Source organism: Pollicipes pollicipes, unplaced genomic scaffold (genome assembly GCF_011947565.3).
Source record: "Pollicipes pollicipes isolate AB1234 unplaced genomic scaffold, Ppol_2.1 Scaffold_4740;HRSCAF=5597_pilon_pilon_pilon, whole genome shotgun sequence".
Taxonomy (NCBI): domain Eukaryota; kingdom Metazoa; phylum Arthropoda; class Thecostraca; order Pollicipedomorpha; family Pollicipedidae; genus Pollicipes; species Pollicipes pollicipes.
Window position 1 is genome coordinate 16,580,485 of NW_023596545.1, and position 17,758 is coordinate 16,598,242.

The window sequence follows — 17,758 nt, forward strand, 5'->3', positions numbered from 1 at the left end:
CTTTTTTATGTCCAATGTTACTACACTGTATGTTTCGTATATATAAACATGCAAAGCTGATGTTTGGTTTCCAGGAAAATTTGACGTTCGCCTTGGTCTAGTGGGGTCAATTAACAAAGCGCGTGCAGCTTTTTCAATCATTTCAGTTAGTTCTGCAGGCAATTGTTTAACAGACCACTGCATTTCGGCGTAAAATTGATGATTTTCTGCTGCATTCCACATAGTTGTGAATATCAACCTGCGAGAGATGTACTCAAGATTCACTCAAAGAACCAAGCATTGATCCTAGGCTTAAACTATTAATCGAGTTTCCCAAATTGTTGATGCACAGTTTCTACCAGTGCTGCAAAGCCTATCATGATGTATTACCCATCACATTCAATTAAACCCTAGCCAATGATAATGCTGAACCTCTTTGATACTTTGTAGCTGGTACTCAGGCAATGCTTACCACTGAACACCATGGGAGTACGTCAAATTTTGAATTTTGATGTGCGTGCACGCAATAAGTACTTACTTGGAATCAAATGGCTTCCGCTAGTTTCGTTTTCGACATCTCCTTTCCCTTTGTTTACAGGCTAATGTCATTAAGCCTGCACAAGGGAGGGTATTTAATGCATGATGAGCATGCCAATCATGGTGTTTGGTCATGACTCATTCATTATCACTTGCCCCGATTCGCCGTTTTTCATAACGCATCACTTTGATGTAAGATCATAAAACCTCTTACCAGCCGCGTAACCTAGTCAAAACCAATTTCCACTTTTTTATTCACGCGGCTTTATTTACGTTAGTTTCGAAACGGGGAGTGGTCGCATCGACCCCCCCCCCCCCCGTTCCACAAAGACGTGTCAAGGGTCAAATTTTCCTGTCAATCGAACATTTTCAGATTTCTATGGCGCTTTGTGTTAGACCATACTCTGCAGTGATACGAAACCTAAGCAGGCATGTTTGTTTTCTAATGATGAGCACAATGGAGTGTAGTTTTAGTGTTTTGAGTATACATTTATGACGCACCATTAATGTACCGGCATCGCCCACCGTCGGCGTCGTCCGGCGGCGGGCGACTTCTTAAAAAACAGGATTGCTACAAACAAGTTGTTGGTGCAAAAATACGAGCGATATATTCTTCAGAGGCTCTCAAAAATTTGGGCGCGGTTGCACAACATGCGAGAGAGGTACCCTCAAAAAACCATAAGGAGTGGGTGGCTACCTGTCCTTCCAGGGCGAGGGTTAACCTTTTTATTTCATTGGTTGATTGCCCCTCCACTAAATGCTGTGCTACATGACAGATTAATAAATCCTCAGTAAGCTTCATGGATGTAATCCTGTGCTGATATCATTCTAGGATTATATTATGCGTGAGTGACACATTTATCAAGGGCTGGAAACATCTGTCTTAAAGAGATTTTGTCTACCGCGAGGGCTTTACACATCCGTGGTCAGAACAAGTGGTTGTAACTCCAAATCTAGGGTTCTAGGGTGATGAGTAAGCCTATGTTATAGGATAATGTAGCTTAATGTTCAGATGAAGGATCGAATTCTATACATCCACCTGCATAAATCCCATCCATCCACTGCTAAGAGACAGTGATAGGTCTTAGTGGGTCAGGCTTTCATCGGGCATGGCATTTGGTCGCGGGTTATCGCGACTCTGGTGCAGGACCGGATCAACAGTGTTGTACTTGGTACCACCCGCGCGCTGGTCGGGTCGTCGGGGTTGATGGCCTGGTCCAAAACTGCCACTTCGTTGGCCGGGCATTCAGCAGTTTCGCTCCCCTGGTTGAAACTAGCATGACCCCAGTCCCCAGTGCAGGGGCAGGTCGTGTATTTGTCATACAATGTGCGCATCAGCCTCCGTATTTCTGCTGACCTGATTATGGGTCCGCGATGAGGCCGTCATCGAGGATACGCTTGAGGTCCGAGGCCGTTAGACTGTGCACAATCTCCAGCGCTACCAAATAACGATCAACTCAGCACGCGACCACCGAAGGTTTTCGGAGGATAACTCTGGTATGTCGTGCAATCCCGCCCAAAACTTTCAGTATCCTCTGTGGCATTCATTGCGCGCGGTTTGACATCAACAACGTGTTGTCGGCAAGTCTGCTTCCCGAGAAGCACTGACTTTTAGGAACACTGCGCGGAGGCCCAGCCGGTGCGGGCGGCGCAGTGCGGGCGGCAACCGACAATGTGCGTTGCACTGTTGCACAAACGTTATGAATGTGTGTGAAAACACAGCTTTTTAAGTTTCGTGTCATGGCGGAGCATGGTCTCATGCATAAAGATGTGCGAAGCTAAAGAAGTTCGATTTCCAGGAAAATTTGACATTTGACCTGGCCTGAAAGTGGCAATTATCGCATTGACCTAGCAGGATACAACCTATCGCTAACCGCAAGGTGTTGTACAGGTCCACCCATAATTTCTTACCGCGAGGCCTTACTGTTCGTAGTTTGGAAATGGCAGAGTGGCGGGGGGGGGGGGGGGCACCGATCTACCCCTTCGCTGTGTCAGTCCTCGTTATGAAAAAGGCGAGCCAGAGCGAGGGAGAATGATTTTGCAAAGCGGTAAAGATATATTTTTTCTGTACGGATTAATCTCTGCAAGGGCCTTTTCCCCAACGCTGGTATTGTTCCAGTAAGTCGTGAGGAGGGAGTATGAGGTGGTTATGCGCCATTTATGGTTGTAATGCGGCCGCTGACCAAATATGTTCTCGCCTCCCCCTTATACGCGACGTCTTACCTTTGACCTGGACCGACTTGCTTACCTGTCTTAAGCCGCTGCACAGGCTACTCATGCACTTAAACATGTACCCTAACCACCGTGGCTTTTGGCATGGCCAGCGAATGGTACTGTAGCGCAACTGAACCTTCCGAAACGAAAATAGTTCGGATGTTTGTGATCCATCGCACTTCCATTGTCTTTTTCGCGCGTGGTTTATCGCATTTATTGTTGTGCTGCGAATGTTTCCGATATACTGGGCTGCAGGTGACAATCTGGGCTGTTGCAAATTTCGCCAGTGACAGAAAAGACACTTTGCGTCCCTGGTCACGCATACCATGCCCCTGCAAGGAAAAAGCCCATCGAAAATCTATCGTTGTCGCTTTCTAGCTTTGACTCAACGGCGGAATAATTGGTTCCAAACAGCCGTTGACACTAACTGCCGCTCTTTAACTCGGTGCGGGTGAGAAATAACGAAAATTTCCATTTGGTCCGAGGCAAGCAGGAGAGCAGAGTCCACTTTCGCACACCTCGCAGTTATTTTATTGCAATTGCTAATTCGTTCTAATGTGTCATCGCTTTATGTTTAACAAAAGTTTTCGCCGTTTCAGCTTTTACTTTTGTTGCATTCAGAGTGAACAGACATGCTCTAGTCTCGCGGGATGAAACCGTATTCGGAAGATCGAGACTGCTATTCAATGAAGGTGGCTGTTTTTTGCATGGAGGACGGGGTGCACTAACACAATATCCTGAACTTTGATAACATAACCCGCATGTGTCCACCCTAAGCGCGATTTAGCATCGCTCACAAGGCCATGTTCGTTGAGACACGCCGAGATTCGTATAACGTACTAAGTATATCACATTAGGTAGTCGAGCCTGTTTTGTGCTCCCGATACTCCCCCATACAGTCAAGCGACAAAGAGTGCTAGTGTATAGAAGTGTCTCGACAATATGTTTTACCGATGGCTCAGAAAATCATTCCGAAGCCTAGACAAGGACGCGAGAACACACATGCATTTTTTGAGCGTCGAAGATGCGTGTTCGGACCATGACCTGACTGGATCAAATGAAATATGAGGGTACGCTGCGATATTTTTATTTGCCAGCAACGCGAATTCTCGTATCTTTTGTTGCCGGATGGTCCTTGCACCTTTGCAGCGAGGATAGAATCGAACTGTCTTCTGATTGCCTCGGTTGGTGTCATTAACCGAAAACTGACGCCCCTTGTCCGGTATCTTCTTAGGCTTGGATGATCATCTTGTCGAGGTCTCATGGCGGACGAACGTCAAGAGATTGTGTGCCATCTGCATTCATATTAACATTTTGATTGCCAACGCAACCGGAAAGGTCATATACAAACAGACTCTACTTATTATAGGGCCGGGGACCGATCCTTGCGGTTGCACCAAGCAGAGTATCCCTCATGTCTTGGACGTGTAAATTTCCATATTGCTTTCGGTCAGTTGGGCGCAAAATGAACTCAGTAGCTTGCGCGCTCCAACTACCAACAACTAAGAAACTAACTTTTGGCCAGTTAAATAATTTTTAAAAAAACATGGGTCAGCGATGTCGGATCAACAGAGTTTACGAAGCGGCTTGCCATGTGACACATAACCAAAGCATTTGGATAAATTCAGGCAGTTCACGCCGCCCTAACTCCTGAGACTTTCGTGCTGATGTAATGATAGGCGGATTAATGTGCACAAATTGTATGAAAGAAGGGATTTTTGCACCGAGCTGCCTGTGGTTGATTTAGTAGCTCCGGGCATGATATGCCGGACGGCAATTCTTGGCGCGGCGGCGAGAAGTAGCACCCTGTGACACACCGGGGCACCAAGGACGGGCACTGCGCTGAGGGGAACGTACCGGTTTGTTCGCGGAGCGCGAGCGGGAGTGTTGGAAGGTGCGGTGCCAGGAAGCGGTGTGCGGGCGCAGCAGTGCGGTACATACGGCCTTGGGCGGAACGTGAACATCCAGTGCCTGCCGTAGCTCGGCCAGGAGTGGTGTGCGGTTAGCATCCAGTATTCCCTTGTGGTGTGCTCGGTTCCCTTCTCAGGAGTGTTCGAGGACCGGTCTTGGTCCGACAAGGAGACAGCTTGCGGTCGTATATCCGGCGTCGGCAGAGTACAGTACCATTCGTCACTGAAATTACGTGGTAAGTTTGATAATCTTACATCCTCTGGGCTTAGGAACCAGGTGTGTGACCCTCAGCGTTTAGGGTGAGGGGTTCATGGTATATTTGATCTTTCAGTTTTTAAGCTCTTGGGTGCAAAAATGATGTAACATAAAGGACAATAACTATGTTTACCCATTTTTTACTTATCAGCATTAAGTAGCCAAAATATGATCAGATACAGGTGCTTACATTTTGGTTGCTTACCTGCCTGCATGCCATAGGCTGTTTCCTTAGACCTAAGCCCCAACAAATTCACTTTAGTTTCTGTGTTGATGTTGGCAACTGTGGTAAGGTGGGTACACACCTTCCCTTCCAATCTGTCCTTTTTATGTATTTGTGATGGTAGATCTCCATATCTCAGTTTTGATTTGTATGCATTGAATTGTGTTTCAACATGACCATCCTTTAACTTAACTTCTTTGGTAGTTGTTATGGATACTAGTGAATGTTATCTTTGGTTTTGCATCATAGTTACTTAGGTGCATTTAATACATCCCTATAAACCCTTCTAGAAATGTTTTTGCGACTGTGCTAATTTGTACATAGATATGGCATGTTTCAGTGCACTGATATTTTAGGAGCACTTTTATTATCAATGCATTTATATACTGGTCCTAAATTTCTAATAAAATAGCTTGGCAAGCAGGCCAGATTAAAAAACTCAATACCTTGAATTTCAAGACTTATTTGGAAGATCTGCCATCATCTGATTTCTGTTGACAGGGCTCATTAACAATTTACTTGCAGTGATTTTACATCCAGGTACATAGATAGGTGGACAGGTTTTCTGGGTGTACATATTTACTTGATTTGGCTTTGGTCCAGAAACTTATGCATCAAGGAGGAATGATGCAATAGGAACATAGCCATAATACTGCATAATATTGCAATACATAATACTGATCATAGCAATGCAATTTAACTACACAAGAAAATGGTAATGCAGCTATAGCATATATGTGAATATGTGGCATATGTTCACAGAAACATGACTTGACTTGATCATGTGCACCAAGGCTTGCATAGTGCACCTAACCCCATTTTGGTCTGCATGCTGGGCATTTCTGAGGCATAATTTTTTCAATATACATGTTAATCGTGAGACTTGTGATACTTCAGTTTATATTTTCAACACATTTGTCATCCTGGGCCACAGGCACCACTGCAGTATGTTCACTGTGTAGTCAAATTTTGGTTATAGTCTTTGCATATTATATCCAGAAGCACTGATCAGTTCAGAATTTGTTTGGAATTCAGGACTGTGGTAGGAGCTGGAGCCTCTCAGAATACAAAAGTTCTTCCCATTAGGACTTGCAATGGTGAAAGGAAGTGCACTGTAATTCGAGTAATATTTGGTCAGGACATCATTGTGATAGTCAGGTTTTAGTACCATAAGGAAAATGCAAGAACAAACAGGATTATGCAAAAACATTCAGTTGCCACATTGTTATAATGACACTGATTTGGAGTTTGTCCATATTTGAACTTACCCAGGTTTTGGTACCATAAGCAAAATGCAAGAACAAACAGGACTTTTCAAAGACATTCAGTTGCCACATTGTTATAATGACACTGACTTGAGTCTGTCTGTATTGAAAGTTCTATATACATATATATATATATATATATATATATATATATATATATATATATATTTGCATGCATGTGTGCATGCATGCGTGCAAATAAGTGCTCAAGCGGTCCAAGATGCGTTATTTCCGCATCACACGTTGAACGCCTTGCAAATTCGTAAACGCTGGACGGCTCGGGCCGACACGCGACGTTAACTCTGCAGCGCATCGCTCTGGCCGCTCGTAGCGCACTTCTGTGTTATGTCCTGTATGTGTTTTATTCCTAATGAGCGCATACAATGCAAAGACACAATATAAAACACCTCCGTGTTTTAGTCCGCGTTTCTAGCACGTATTTATCATTTTCCGTGTTTTATTCTGAAACATAAACATGTCTTACTCGAATACACAATAAGCCAAGCACGTGGAATGATTCATGCACATATGTAAACTGAACTAAACCAAACACACGGTGCGTGACCAAGAAATAGAATGATCAGGAACCACGCACCACTCGTGAGGCGCGCAGCGGGTGCGTGCGTTGGAACCTGTTTTGGCGTAGCGTGCAACACGGGTTCCAAAATATGATACCAAGCATCTTCACATTGAGAAGGTGATGTTGTCAAATGTCGTGGTTGACGCACAAACAGAAAGTTTTGAGCACTGTTCCTGGACTGGAAAGGCTCGTTCTGACAAGGCATGATGGCCTACAGTTCATTAACGTCAATTTCGCCGAAGAGGTTTTTGTTGGTTCGAAAAGGTGTTTATATAACATTTGAAATGTAATAGGTGGTGTATTTCCTCTGCGATTAGCATGGGTCCTGCATTTTCGTGCCCCTTGCTAATTTCAGGGTAAACCATGAACACTATTTCGGGGTAAACCATGCCGTCCTTGCGCTTTGTTCGTGATGAGATAGAACCCACCCATCCAAATCGTTTGTGATTTGAATATTCAAAAGGTGCGACATGCTTTCCTCCTTTATGTGACGCATTCCGATAGGAATTGTATTTTTCGTACAATAATGGCTCTACGAAGCGTTGACTGCATTTTCGCTGCGCGGGACGATTGCACGGTATCGGTGCTCATGTTTATGACTCTCGCACTTCCAATAGCATGAAGATCGGAATCCTACGCAAATCGCATTATTTCTGGCTATTTGTCTATGCAGCACAGGTTGCCGTTGTGGCTGCGGCTATTTGGTTGTGATCATGTAGTGTCATATACGGTGAAATGGCCTGTTCTGCCTCAACAGTGGCTGGTAGGCATGAGTTTCCTGCATCTGGGGTGCTTAGTTTCCACCAGAAACGCTTCTGTTTCTCAGAAGAGATAAGCCGGGTGTAGCGCCCCGCACTTAAAAAGCCGATCCTTTTTACACCACCCGTCTACGTAATCAGTGTTTTGCAGGTTTTTCTAGGGCATTGTGGCGGAAAACATGACTGGCTGGAATGAGCTGAAACGAAACGTAGCGGTTTGCAGTGGATCTGAATGCATTTCTAACGTGAAAACTCAATTGCCTGCCGACAGACGAACTCCCTGGATGTGTCCGGAGTAGGAAGTGCGAAAACCTTTGAAAGAAAGCTTGCATTCGCTGTTGCCTTATGCAGTTGTCTGAAACTGCTGGGCGTTTGCCGTAGCAATTTCGCAAAGGTCTTGGCTCCGATCTGGGTTTTCCCACTTGCTAATGCAGCTTTCCGATATGTACGTTTACAGCTTCAACGTGCATGGATAAGGCTCGGTGCTCAAGTTCAGTCGGCTGGAAAATCCGGAGTCAGCGATGTGGACTCGTCCCCTACGCGAATTCCTGCCGACTCCTTGTCTGCCAAGTTTTTGGCTGCTTCGCGAGGCCAAGATGCACAAATTATCGAACGAAGCCTGCTTGCTCGCAACAAGTGTTCGGTCAAGCGGCTTCTTTGTAGGTGCACTTATACCATCAACGCGGCGCATGGCCGCTCCCCCGCACCCCGCATCGTAAATACTTGCCTTACGATGCTCTTCCCTCCCATCAGCAGTCAGGTGTGGTGGGCAGGGGCTCGGATGTGTTGATCCGCGCGGCATGTCAGCGGTTGCACAGCGGGCGGCAGTGCTGTCGCCAGCGACTGCGACGAGTTCGGCGGCGGCGCGCCGATCGCCGGATGCTATCTGCCCTGAGACAGTTAGTTCAGCCGGTCTGCAGATGTGCATCCGGGAGCCGGTCGGCGCGCGCCCGGTACCGGAGGCGGCGCGCTGGCAGCCGGCCGAGCTCCGTCCGCCGCTGCCGACCGCTCACCCGCCGCATGCCAAGCGCGCCGGCACGGCCGGCCGTTTCTGGATGGCCGGGCGCTCGGCGCGCGCCGCCGCGTCCGCGCTCGTACGGCGCAGGCCGCCCGTGATACGGCCGCGCTCCGACATGCGCAGCGCGGCGCCGGTGTCAGCAGCGGCGTAGCTTCTCGTCCACCGTGCGAGGGAACCGGTGCTTCTTGGCTGCTGATGACGTGCGGCGCGGCGACTGGCGGTCGCCGAACGATGACTGGTATCGGCGGGCTAGGCAACGCGGTGGTACTCTGTGCGCTTCGCTGTGCTGACGGACGACCTAGTGTATGCGCTTGCCGTCCCTCTACTAGGCCAGCACGGCTACGTTCTGCAGTCGCCACCGCGTACAAAGACAACAGCAAAGTTCATCGCCCTTGCTCTGCACCGGATGAGATGCACATGCGTTCAGCCGCTATTCACATCCAGCAGCAGCGGCCTCGCGGACATTGGGAGCCTCGCCCGCCCGTGGGTGGCGGCAGAAAGCAGAGTGGATGCTTGAGGTGGTGATAGCTCTATCCGCGAATGTGCACTTGATCACTGCGAGGCGGCACCAGTGAGCCCTTGATCTGAGAAGTGGTGGTCGGGCGGCAGCAGTGTCATGCAGAAGCTGATAGGGGTCTGAATTGAGAGCTTCGGGCACCAAATGCGGAGTGCTTAAAAGATACTCTGCGGCATAAAGTAGTTAGTCCATTTGTGAGCCCCAGTGGGACCGGCAATAAGCTCCGTGTAGCAAAATCATGATCCGAATGTGATTTGGGTTTGGCATCGATCCAACCTTATGGTAAGAAAATTCTCCGCAGTTTTTGTCGGGCCATTGAATGTGTTATTTTGCGATTAGCTTTCAGGTGCCAGTGTGTTTCAGATTCTTCCCTCCTGGTTTGTCTCATTGGTGTGATGATATCTTTACGGTACACGATTACACGGATTAGAATTCGCATCTTCCTCCGTGAGGTGTGTTGGGTGGGTAGGCACGGGTTTGCCGCAATCGAGGATTGACTAGATGCCTGTTCAAATATTGCAACGTCCGGTACCCGTGCTATCCAAGAAGTCGCGGGCTCAGAGAGGCTTTGTTCTTCGGTGGTGATATTTTCTTGTGAATTCCTTACCCTCATCGTTACCTTGAGTCACGATTTGTTCGGGGAATAGTTCTACGCATTGATAAGCATATTGTCCTCGTAATTCGTTGGAAGTAAATTGTCCTCGTAATTCCTTGCAGGCAACCTCTGTCGTAATCTTCGTGCTGATTCATTGAAACCTTAGTTTTTGTGAGCATTAGACGTGCAGGGATTGGGAGTCTGAGCTTGCAGACAAGCTGACGTGGGAGGCGTCGATGGCGGTCGCGATACTCTGGGGATCAAAAAGTGTATGTTTTGAAAGGCTGTTATCATGTCACGCTTGACTTATAGCTGTTGGGCTGGGGGATGCTTGAAGGCAGCCTTCGTTCGTTTGTAGCTGATTCTCATCGCGCCTACTCGTACAGCCTTGGCGGTCTTAAATTGACCCTTGATGCATGGGCTCATTGAGAACAATGAGACCTCTCATGAATGCTAGTGGATGCTAGCATGAAAAACGAGAGGACGTGTTTCATGGCCTGTCAATCCTGACATATCTAACATTCTGGGAAGCCGTTGCATGGTCCTGCGTGCCGTGGATTTTTTGGCAGGCTTGGCTGCTTATCTCGGACTCGGATTCGGACTCGGACGGAACGTTGGCCGGCGGGACCGTTCAGTGGAAGTGCCCAGTGCAATGGACGCCTTCGGTCTTGCGTAACTCGCAGGACGCTTCACCGTCCTGCTCTGCCCCTGCGTGCTCCACCGACCACTCACCGCCCTGCTTTGCATCCGCGACTCCCACCGACCACTCACTGTCCTGCTCTGCCCCAGCGTGTTGCACCGACCACTCCCCGTCCTGCTCTGCCTTGGCGGGTCCCACCGACCACTCACCGTCCTGCTCTGCCCTTGCAGGCCCCACCGACCACCCGCCGTCTTGCTCCACGCCGTGGGCCCCACTGACCACTCACCGTCCTCTGCCCCTGCGGGTCCCACCGACCACCCACCGTCCTGCTCTGCCCCTGTGGGTCCCACCGACCACTCGCCGTCCTGCTCTGCGTCGTGGGTCCCACCGACCATTGAACGTCATGCTCTGCCTCTGCGGGCCTCACCGATCACTCATTTCGACGAAGTGAGTCGATGGCTTTTGCGGAATCGGCCCGGTATTGCTCAGGCTCATTGGCACCGCTTCGAGCTCCGTGGCCCGCTAGATCCGAGTAGCCGCGCCTGCGGGAAGGGAAAACGACCGATCTGCCTCCTCTCGCGAGAAGTTCGCAGCGTTATTGGTGCTCGCGGTCGTTGCCTTTGTCGGAACTCAGCTGTAGTAACTTAGCTTAGCTTAGCCTGACTTAGCTCAGCTTGGCTGAAGGTTAGCTTGCACGCAGCATGGTGCACGCCACGAAATTTGAGGGTACGGCTCAAGGTGGTAATAAACGGCCGTTGGCGGCTAAAATAGAGATGAGGTGATTCGTGCCCTTCTGTATCATACAGAAGCTTTATTTGAGATGCATCTATGTAAGTGAGGAACGTGATCTAAGAATTGATGAGCTTTGCTTTGGACGTGAACATGTTCACTGTTCGGAGGCTGGAATGTGGTCCGACTTGAGTTGTCTCAGCGGTCGCGAATGTACTGCACTCAACTCAACAATATCTGCGAGATCCGGAAATGAGCTCAGGTAAGAGCCAATCGCCTGGAGACATGCAACGTGGCATGCAGTAATGTTGCATGCCGCTGAACTCTGTACGTCGGTTCTTTATTTTCCAGATTTGGACGCGATAGCGTGCCGGGCCCACGGAGCTGGTAACGCTGCTTTACCTGCCGCCCTTTGAGGCAGCTGAAGCTGATGACTGCCGACCAGGTGCATCCAGCACGACGCGTTCCGTTAACTTGCAAAGCAAAATACAACTGCACTACAAGTTACAATAGTCATGTAACGAATACGCACAGACAGGTTGCACAAAGGTGGCGCGTCAGAAACCTGAATGGTGACAGGCCTTGTCCAGCGGTTCCGCCTCAGCGTCCCGATGACGGGCACGTCTGGGTGTTCCGATGACGGACGCACATGTGTGTCCCGATGACGGGCACATCTGTGTGTCCCGATGACGGGTACATGTCTGTGCCCCGATGAGGGGCACATCTGTGTCCCGATGATGGGCACATCTGTGTCCCGATGACGGGCATATCTGTGTGATCCGATGATGGGCACATCTGTGTCCCGATGACGGGCATATCTGTGTGATCCGATGATGGGCACATCTGTGTCCCGATGACGGGCACATCTGTGTGTTCCAGTGATGGGCACATATGTATGTCCCGATGGCAAGGAAGTCTGCGTTTGAATGGCGGCACATCTGGCGGTCCCGATGACAAGCACATCTGTGCGTTTCGATGACGGGCACAGCTGTGTGCCCCGATGACTAGGACATCTGTGCGCCTCAGCGACGGGCACATCTGTGCGTCTCGATGACGGGCGTATCTGTGTCCCGATGACGGGCGCATCATGTTACACTCCGCCTGAGGTGGCGATGACGGCCGCGCGCCCTCGTCGTTGGAGCCTGCCGACGTCCTTCAGCAGCTCCAGCTGGGGTGGCAGGGGCCGGCGCTCGCACTGACGGGAGTCGAGCAGCGGCCGGCACCCGCGTCGGAGCGACACTGGCGCGCGGTCACGGCGTCTCCGGCTGCGCCTCGGGCGGCCCGGTGTGCGCTGTCGGCCGCCGGCGCCGTGCCTCTGGTCATGCTGGGAGGTTGAAGCGGGTGGGGTGGAGGGGGGGGGGGGGGGGGGGGCTGAACCGGTTAGGTGGTGGCCTCCCGTGCCGGCGAGGCGGGCCGGGCCGCAGACTGCTGCTCCTGATTACGACCGACAGCCGGCTGTGGTGCGTGAGGAGAGCACGGCGCCCGGCAACGATTCCAGGAGTCGGTGACTGCAGCGGCGGTGGCGGGGGCGACCGGGGTGGTGTGGGCGCCGGATCGGGAGCGTCATTTGATGTGGTGTGCTCGTGCGGGCGGGGTGATTAATCATGCTTGCTGGCGGAGGACACATGACAGATGGTGGGGGAGGGGGTCAGCGTTGATGGATACGGACATGCCAGAGACGAAACCAGAGCGAAGGACGGACGAATGAGTGGAATAATGATAAAGGAAGAGTATGTGCGACACTGTTGAGAGTTGTCGAAGCTCTGCAATGGACAGTGGCAAAGTTCGGACGCGAAGCGAAATGGAATGACGATGTCATTTGTTGAGCTTAAGGGTGATTTTGTTTGACAGTGTAGGTGGAAGGTGTTAAGTTGGTTACTGGAACTCTGGATCAAACTTGTGGTGTATTTGGCTCAAAGTTGAAATTTATCTAAATCAAGTTAAATTTGAATTTAAATAAAATTTAAACTGAATGAAATTTACTAAATTTAAGTCAAGGATCATGCCGAATTGGACGACTTGGGCCTGATTCGAATCGATTTACGACTGCTTCATTTGTAATGAAGGGCGATGAATGAATGGTTTGCTCGTGATTGACCTGTGGGCGCAATCAAGGCGTGAAATATATATCATAAATTAAGAAGAGAAACTCACGCACTCGTCCTGAGCTGTTCCACGCCATGTGTGCTTCGAAACGTGTTCAAATTTAAAGTTTCCCCAACTAAATAGCGGTGTGCTCGTATTTTTGCAGCGATAATATCATTCTTGCACCTCCCCATTGGGTTATGTGAATCGCATAACTCTTAGACCCCAAAGCAGCTGGATCACTGTGTCGGAAACAGGTGGGCACCAGACGTGACAGCAACTTGGTACGATTTATTATTGAGCGGAAAACGGACAGTGGTACCGGCAAAAATGCAGCTCTATTTATGTAGGCCTTCGCTCACTGGCAATCTTTTAGGCGTCTTTAAGGACTGATGTCAGATCTCAGCGGCCGGGGCAGGTACTGCAGCTCACTAGCAAATCCCTGTCGAACCATGGGTGCGTCAGCATCAACCAGAGAACAGTCAGCTGCCAATCTCCCCGAAGGTGATCTCGAATGTCAGATACTGCAGTTTAAACCAAGCGGGCCGGGGCCGTGAAAGATCCATAAGCCGAGCACGTGGAGCTGTGAAGCGGAACACGGCGAGCCGTGTTCATTGTAACCGATATCCACCCAAAACATTTTCCTGCTTTGTCATACTGTGTTCGCATTCGCTAAACTGTAAAGCAGTGCAACAGCGTCGATTTCATGGATTGGAAATGACGTAAGACTAAGTCACGCGTAGTCAATCGTCAATCCATGTGTTTGTGAAGCTGTTGGCGGAGACAGATAAGACTGAGTCATGCCTAGTCAGTTCTGAAGCCATGCGTTGTTTGTGAAGCTGTTGGGGGACGCCAACAGTCAGTTCAATGTCTGCTTGGTAAATTCATGAAAAAGGAAATCCATCTAATGTATTTAAAATTGATATTCGCAAGGGGACCGAACGGAAGCGGGCTTCATTTCCTTGTATTTGGGTATGTGCATGGTGAAACAGATCACACGTATGATCGCCCCATGTTTTCCAGGGCGCAAAAGGCGCATTGTTGGTAAATCCGTATGACACGAAAGCGAGAAATCGGTTTATGAGCTAGACTCAGATGACCACAAATAACAACCAAATGAGGGAAATGCAAAACTCGAAGCACCAGGAAGCAAAACAGTACTTTTTATCCAATGCATAAGAAGCTTGTTATGACCACAGCAGTGAGGAGATAAGTATTCGCACCTGTGTAGTTCATGCAACAATCGCCGTAGCGAGGTAAGATTTGATCTCGCTGTTCTGACAGTTTGGTACTTTTCTAAGCTCGCCGTGCGGTGGGAACTAGATCCCTTTCAATATTGGATTGTATGTCCAGGGCGAGGGAGGCACTCCATATGACGCCAAGGTCCGGTCCCAGCAAAATCACCGCGAAAATAAATATGGTCGTCTGTGAGCCCCAAGTAGATAGCGTGCCTAGTTATCGAACCTGAAATGGCTAGGCTGCCAAATGAGAGCAATAGAGCAAGCGAGAGCAATATGGAAGGCAAAGTTTGCCATAAGACGCTGATCGCGAGCCCTGGTCGTGACCTGGCCTTCTGGCCGGATCTCGCCATAAGCCCTGGTCGTGACCCGGTCTTCTGGCTAGATCTCGGCATGCCCCCCCCCCCTCCCCTCCCAGGTGCCTCCTATCAGTATCTCTGTGTGCTGATCAATCCAGAGGTTTATCAAGGAGAATAGTAGATTAAGGCTCGCATTCAGCTGACACTCAGAGCAGAGCGGGTGATCCGATAGCTCAACCCAGACGTGCTGCGAAACATCATAGAGGGCTCTTCGTGCGCGGTCGCACGGTGGCCAACAATGGCAGCGGATTGCAGGTCAAAGGTGTGGTGTTCATAATAAAAGGACTTAATTGAGACTGACTGCCGGTAGTTTTTATCGGAACGCGCTACCAGTGGAAGGGGCAGATTTATCTGCATTCGTACTCTCCGTCCTCAGTTGCTGGGAACGCCGTGCGAGATCAGATTTGCTGCGCAAGCAGTTGGAATTTCCCGTGTCTTAAAACCGGCTTTTAGCAATGCCACATTTCTCCGTAATATCCACCCAACATTACGTTTTCATCGCGGAACTGCCCGTAAAAACTCCTTTCGGTCAAACAACGGATCCGTAGAGAAGTCAGCCGTGGCGCGCATCTGTCGGGGTTCCGCGGCTGTCCCGTCCACAGCTTATGACTCCGAACAGGCGGTGCATTCTCCCGAACATCCACTGAAACCTCACGTTCCACGCCGCCTGCGGGCGTTCGTACTGCACATGCCGCCCGGCCTACGAGCGTTAGTCGTACCCGGTCAGCCCGCCGTCGTCCGGCGCAGGGCCGGCGGCGCGAGCCCCATCCCGTGGGCGTGCGCGCTCTGCACGCGGCGTGCAGCCCGCGAGCGTGTGACCGGCTGGCGGCGCTGTGCGCGGCCTGCGGTGCGGCTGCACCGGCGAGGCGCGCCTCGCGTGTGTGCCGGCCCCTGGCGGCGGCCGGTGGCGGCCGGCTCCCGCGCCGCTCCGCTGCGGACGCGGCTGCAGACAGTCGCTCGCTGCCGGTGTAAAGGTCACGTCTGACGGCTGGCGGTCGGCACGTGTCCGTCTCTCTTGTCCGCCAGGTTAGTCGCCTGTGTCTTCTGAAACCAGCGGTGCCCTCTGTGACCAGCAGCGTCCCTGGTAATCAGCTGCGTCCCTCATAGCCAGCAGTGGTGTAGGTGACCAGCGGTGCCCTATATAGCTGACGGTGACGTCCGTGAGTCCTCTGTCACCAACTTCCGTTATCGGAGGGATTTGCAGTATGCAACGTTGTGCTTGGCAATGGACAGTTTCATCCCGAACTGACAAAGTCATGTTACCAACATTGCTCTCTGTTACCACCTATGCTCTATTTGGCCAGCGATGTTTTATGTTGCCAGCGTTGTGCTCCAGCTGCGCGAACTGCGCTTACCGAAGCACCAACCACCAATATCTGTACCCACTAGGTGCACGTTTACCTAATGCGCGTGGAGATGTAGATGGGAGACTGGATCCAAGCTCGGGTTCTGTAGGGCTCCCCTGGACCGGCACTCGACCAGGAGATGGCAGCAGCTGGGGAATGATTACCATGTGGTGGAGGTGACGCGTCAACCAACCCCGGTGACGCGGAGTTCGCGGGCACACCCTGGCTTCGAGTAGACGGGCCGTGACCGTGCTGAACCAGCCGGCTCTGCAATGAGCTTTTTGCAATGAGCCGAGCTGACAAAGCGGAAGGCCCCTCCCCCCCTCCTCTCTTGTGTGCACGCGTGATACGGCGGAAATTCTAGCAGTGAAGCAGTGGTCAAAATAGTCACGCGGGGATTGAAAGTACCGGGCACAGTGCGTGCATGGGTATTTGTGCGTGTTGGGAACTACGTTCATCCAGAGGGGCCTCCGCGGTGAGGCCCCTATAGAAATACATGAATATAGAAAAATAACAGCGACGTCTTGCCCCGGTTGTGAGTGTCAGTGTCCTCGTGCGGCAGCAACAGCTGAGCGATCAGTATCCTCCTCCGGCTGTAGCAGCTGTAACTGGCAGTTCCGTTCTGTGCACGGCTCGCCGCCGGTGTCTGTTCATGTAACCACGATGGGTCCCCCCCCACTCCGCCCCGATTATGCCAAAATGAGTTGTTTTGGCATGCCTTTGACCAGTGTCCAACGCAAGCTGCAGTGCGTACTGTAATAGACGTGAGTGGCATCGCCGTGCATATGATACCAAAGGATTAGGGGACAGAGCCTGTCACCCCGTGCGCCCACGATTAGGGGACAGAGCCTGTCACCCCGTGCGCCCACGATTAGGGGACAGAGCCTGTCACCCCGTGCGCCCACGCGACATGGCCGCGCCAGTGCATTGTAATATCCACTTTTCATGATCTGAACAGGCAAAAACGGACTGATATCTAGCCTTTACTCGCAAGCGCACAAATGACAGAGGAATGCTGGCTGACTTGGGGCGTCTTCCGGGTCCAAAGCCAGCGGTTTTGAGCTGGCGCGGAGTGGCAGCTCTGGGGGGTGCGGTAGTGTAGTGGTTAACGCGTCTGCGTTAACCACTACGCGTCTGGGAAGCCAGAGGTACGGTGTCCGATTTCCCGCGGTGCCCGCCCTTCCTGCCAGGGTGAGAGGCAGGCGACGCCATATAGCCTCAGCAGCTGAGTGCGTCGTAAAGCCCCAATGACACACACAAGTGCAGCTCTAGTTGATCATATCATTACATTATATACATGCTCCGTTTGATATAAATCCTGAAAAACGGTATAGAACGGCTGGATATATGGATTCCGCGCGATGCCGCGCGGACAGCCTGCGCGGCCCAGCCCACACCTTCGTCATGACGCTTGTCCGTGTCCCCCTCCGACAGCACGCTCGTTCGTGTCCCCCTCCGTGAGGACGCTTGTCCGTGTCCCCCTCCGACAGCACGCTTGTCCGTGTCCCC

General features: G+C 50.9%; 1 protein-coding gene across 1 annotated transcript in view; it reads left to right on the forward strand.

Moving 5' to 3' along the window:
• Positions 1-4,573: 4,573 nt before the first annotated feature.
• LOC119098607 (puromycin-sensitive aminopeptidase-like) overlaps positions 4,574-17,758 on the forward strand; it is a 40,118-nt gene continuing 26,933 nt past the window's right edge. The window contains 1 exon segment of the mRNA XM_037221579.1: positions 4,574-4,876. The gene's annotated coding sequence lies outside the window, so the exon portion shown is untranslated.